The sequence below is a fragment of the Galeopterus variegatus genome, unplaced genomic scaffold (genome assembly GCF_000696425.1).
Source record: "Galeopterus variegatus unplaced genomic scaffold, G_variegatus-3.0.2 Scaffold2830, whole genome shotgun sequence".
In the NCBI taxonomy this organism is placed as follows: Eukaryota; Metazoa; Chordata; class Mammalia; order Dermoptera; family Cynocephalidae; genus Galeopterus; species Galeopterus variegatus.
This window is the reverse complement of record NW_007728941.1, coordinates 78286-83504: the sequence shown is the minus strand read 5'-3', so window position 1 is coordinate 83504 and position 5219 is coordinate 78286.

The following is a 5219-nucleotide window of genomic DNA, read 5'->3' as shown; positions in this document are numbered from 1 at the left end:
CATAAGCACGAGGCAAGACAGCAAATGTTCTTTATCTCATAGGTTTTACATTTTAGAAGAGTAGATAAGACAGTTGAAATTCAAAAACCATCTTCTGTTAGTCCAAGCCGTCACAATCCTGCTCAGATTCAAGAGGAAGAAACAGACCCTTATCTCCATGGAAGAAATGGAAAATAATTTATAGCTATAACTTTGTTTGATTGTTTTATTTTGTCATCACAGTAGTACTAAGGAAATCGAAATTGAAAAATTACATGATTAAAACTAAAATGGCTTAGGAAATTTTGGAAAAGTATATTTACGAATAGGAATCAAATATGAGATTTTTTTCCCTTTGATTGTTTTTCTTGTTTCCCACTGTCAAAGAAGCTGTAAAACACATGGACGGGATGATACACAATGTGCGTTTTGATATTTTCCTGTCCCAACTAGCCTAGGACTTGCTCGGTGGTCTCATTAATCAAGTTGCATTACGGCAGGGTGCCAGGCACAACAAGGTAGACTCATTGTCACTTTAATACATTGACAATTTTGTGTGTCTTTATAAATGAGGAGTGTTAAAGCATTACAATTGCACATTTAATGAAAAACATGTAAAATAATTAGAAACTTAAATTAAAGATAATTTGCTATTCCATATATAACCTATTAGAATAGGCTTTTCTTTCCTTAAAGAATTGATTTTTAATAAAAAACTCAACATTTCTAGAGCTTTTTGTCTAATCAAGTGAAATAATACCATCATGCTAATTACATTGTAATTCTATGAGATTTTTCATACCTATTTGAATTTAAAAATCTAAAAATTTAATTTTCTGTTTAATATACAGTCTCTACATATATGTGTGTGTGTGATTGTACTCATACTTCTTACTAAATATGTGTTCAATTGATTGATAATTTTAGAAGTCATCTGATTATGATTTCTTCAATGAAGATATTAGAACTAGCCCACAAAAATGATCTTTTGCACTGTACTAGTCTGTTTCTGTTGCCTATAACAAAACACCTGGAACTGGGTAATTTGTAAGAAAATGAAATTTATTGCTTATAGTTTCAGAGGCTGGGAAGTGCAAGGTCCAGGGAACACATCCGGTGAGAGCTTCCTTTGGTGGTGATTTAAGTAATGCAGGATATCACATTGTGAAATGGTTTAGCACAGAGAGAGAGAGACTCTTTATGTGCTCTCCTTTTAAAGCCCTCCAAACCACATCCCTGATCACCATTATTAATCCATCACAATGACATGGTCCTACAATCTAATCACCTCTTTGAGGCTCCACCTTTCAATTACTATAATAGAATTTTCCCCTCTTAACACCATCACAGTGGGGACGAAGCCTCCAACACATTAAACTTCTGGGGAGATGCAATTCAATCCATAATATTCCATCCCTGAACCCCCAAAACTCATGTCTGTTTCACATACAAATATAATCATAACATCCCCAAAGTCTTGTTTCAGCTCAAAGGTCCAAAGTCCCAACTGTGAAATCAATATAAGATATCATTTCCAAGGTACAATGGTGGGACAAACATAGGGTACATATTCTCACTCTAAAAGAGAGAGATAGGCCAAAAGAAAGGGATAACATGTCCTAACAAGTCTGAAACCCAGCAGGGCAGACATTATAACTCAAAGCTGGTGAATCATGTACCTTCATTCCATGTTTGACATCTTTTACAAGCTGGTGCAGGTGTTGGGTCTCCAAGTCCTCAGGCAGCTCTGCCTCTGTGGTTTTCCTGGTCTCAGGTGATGCTTTAACTCTCACATAATGGGATTGCACACAGGTAGTTCTACAACTCTGGGGTCTCTGTGACAGTCCTGATGTCATGGCTCCACTAAGCATGATGCTGATGGGGTTTCTCTGCTGTAACTCCAACCCCATGTTTCTGCTTGGCATTGCTGTAGGGAAGGATCTATGTGATGACTCTGCCCCTGTGACAGATCTCTTCCAGGGTACCCAGGCTTTTCCATATATCCTTTAAAATCAGGGTGGAGGCTCTCAAGCCTTCAGAGCTCTGGCTTTTTGCAGGTCTGCAGACCTAACACCACATGAACACTCTCAAGGCTTCTGGCTTGTAGCTTCCAAAGCTGCAGGTACAGCCATACATGGGGCCATTTAGCCATGGGTAGAGAAGCCAGAGAAGCTGGGATGTTGGTGTGGGGAGCAGTCTCCCAAGGTGGCTCTGGGCAGTGAGCCTGTGGAGGGTGCCTTGGGCCTGTTCCCAAGACCATTCTGTCTTCCCAGGCCTCTAAGCCTATAATAGGAGAGTTGGCCCCAGAGGCTTCTGCAATGCCTTCAGGGCCTTTCCCCCCTTCTCTTGATAATCCCTTTCTTTTATACTAATCTTCTTAGCACCAGTGCATTTTTCTCCTGAAAATGCTCTCTGCTTCTCTGCCACATGGACAGGCTGCATATTTTCCAAATCTTTATACTCTGTTTCCCTTTTAGTTATATGTTCTAGCCTTATGTCGTGCCTTTTCTGCCATAATTCAGCAAAGGCTGTTGCAAGTAGCCATGCAGCTTCCTTAATGCTTTGCTGCTTAGAAATTTCTTCCACTAAATACCCTGGGTCAGCATCTTGAAGTTCCACATTCAGTAAAATTATTGGACATAAAAAAGAATGCAGCCAAGTTCCTTGGCAGTTCGTAGCAAGGGTGATCTTTGCCCCAGTTTCCAATAAGTCCCTTCTAATTTACATCTGAGAATGGCCTTTACTGTCTATATTCCTATCAGCATTCTGGTTACCACCATTTAATCTGTTTCTAAGAAGTTCCAAACTTTCCCTTGTTTTCTTGTCTCTTAATATCCCACAACCTAGGCTTTCTCTAGACTGCTCCTCCAAATTCTTCCAACTTGTCCTCAATACCTGGTTCCAAAGCTGCTTCCACATTTTCAAGTATTTGTTTTAAGCAACAGCCCATTTCTCTGGTACCAATTTTCTGTATTAGTCCATTTCTGTTTTCTATAACATATATACCTGAAACTAGGTGATTTAGAAAGAAAATTGATGTCCAAAGACAAAAGCACACATCTGCCGAGAGTTTTCTTTGGTGGTGATTTAAGTGATGCAAGATATCACATTGCAAAGTGGCAGATGGAGAAAGGTGAAAGAGACACTTCATGTGCTCTCCTTTTAAGGTCCTCTGAACCATGCCCCTGACCATGACTTTGGCATGTTCCTATAATCTAACCAACTCTTCAAGGCTCCACCTTTCAAGTACCATAATAAGATTTCCCACCCTCTTAACACTCTCATGATGGAGACCAAGCCTCCTACACATTAAACTTTTGGTGGGGTACAATTCAAACCATAATATGTATTATTTGTGTTTATTTTCTATATGAATATATTATACATAATTTGTCCCCTGTTGTTAACTCTTTTGATCAAAATAATTACTAGTCCTAAATGAATTTTTTTTTAATTTAAATACTTTAGTATGGATAAACTATATGAATAAAAAGGAATATTATATATATTCAAATTATTAGATTTATTAAGTATTTTGGATCAAAAGCCAATTTCTATTAGGGTTATTATATTACCTTCTCATCGTGAAACGTCCCATAATGGGGAATTTTACTTATAAATTATTGCTGAATCTAGGCACAGGTACTCATACAAAGTACATATTTATTTTAGTTCATTTTTATCTTTGCAGTTATATTTTTCTGATGCCACTTTTCTATAAAACATAAAGAACATTCAGGACACATATTGGAAGGTGAAAAAAAACAATTCTAAGTATAAAACGTTTCCAATTTCAGGTTTATTTGTGTAAAGGGTTAAGGTTATGTGAATGTCATTGTTTTATGAAGTACTGCATTCTAGTTTTATTACTAATTCCCCTCTGCATAAAATCAAATGCTGCATATGGTTATAACATTGATTTTTAATTTTATGAAAATTGCCCTACCAACAGCTGGTCTCTTGAACAAATGAATATGTCAGTGTCTGATTACAGATTAATGATATAGCTATTCTTCAAAGGTACAGCAATTCACATTCAAATTTATCCTTATAGTAGTTTAGAACACTTAGTTAAAAAGAAAACTCTTTAACTTATGAATTTAAATATTTTTATTGTTATAAAATTGAATGCTTTTGAAGACATGCACAGTCTAGAAGAAAAAAGGAACAGAACGATTTTAAATTTCAGATTATTGAACAGCACATCTACTTCTAATGTGTTGCTTTATCAATAGCAGCATGAAACAATTGTTGATCAAATTTGCCAGAAGGCATCAAACGATACCACATTATCAGATAAGCTTATTTAGGGTCAATATTTAAAACACTTATTAAATTGCAAAAAATTTAAAAATTTAGATTAAAAATCAGAAAGCGCTCTAAAATCTTCTTTGACAAGCACATTCTGAAAAGTATGTCATTATTCATTTAAAATAAGAATTGTTATGATAGTAAGCTTTCTTACATTTTGGAATGCTACATTATTATGATACAACAATTGAAGAAAGTGAACATTCTTTTACCAGTTTACTTCTCTGCCTATCAGTTAGTGTCACAAATGATCTAAGCCTTCATCATCTATACATTTGGAAAATATCTTTTAGATTGAGTCCAGTGGTTAGACAAGCAATAGGAAAGCAACAGAGAGCCCATGATTAACAAATCTATTCTCACTGTTGATTCAGCACTGTGACTCTTCCCAATTTACAAGTTTCGGTTTTTGTATTACTTTGATTGACATATTAAAAGCTGAGCCTCATTTGAACTTCGCATCAACTGACCTACCTTAAGTTTACAGAAAATTTTACTGCTACTAAACTCACAAATGTATTTAATGCATATGGATAAATAAAGGGCCTCCAGAACTGAAAACTGTCCTTAAAAATGCAAACGGTCAAATGTTTCAATAAAAGCTATCTTTTCACAAAATTACTACTTGAATTTCTATAGCTTTTTTATTTCCATTTAAGCAAATCTTTGTAAGATTTGGTTATTTGAGCATGTATTTATTCTGCCACATGATTTTTAAAAAACTTATTTATAGGAAGAACAAAAATGCCGCCTGAGATCACAGGAACATGTCAAGGAACTTAAATAGACCAAAACCATGGGGTATTATGGACCTTGTTGTATAGAAGATAAACTCTTCTAAGTGTGGGTCAGACAAATCCTTGTAAATTGTCTAAGCTAATGAACACACACACACATACACACACACACACATCAGTGAAGTTACATGT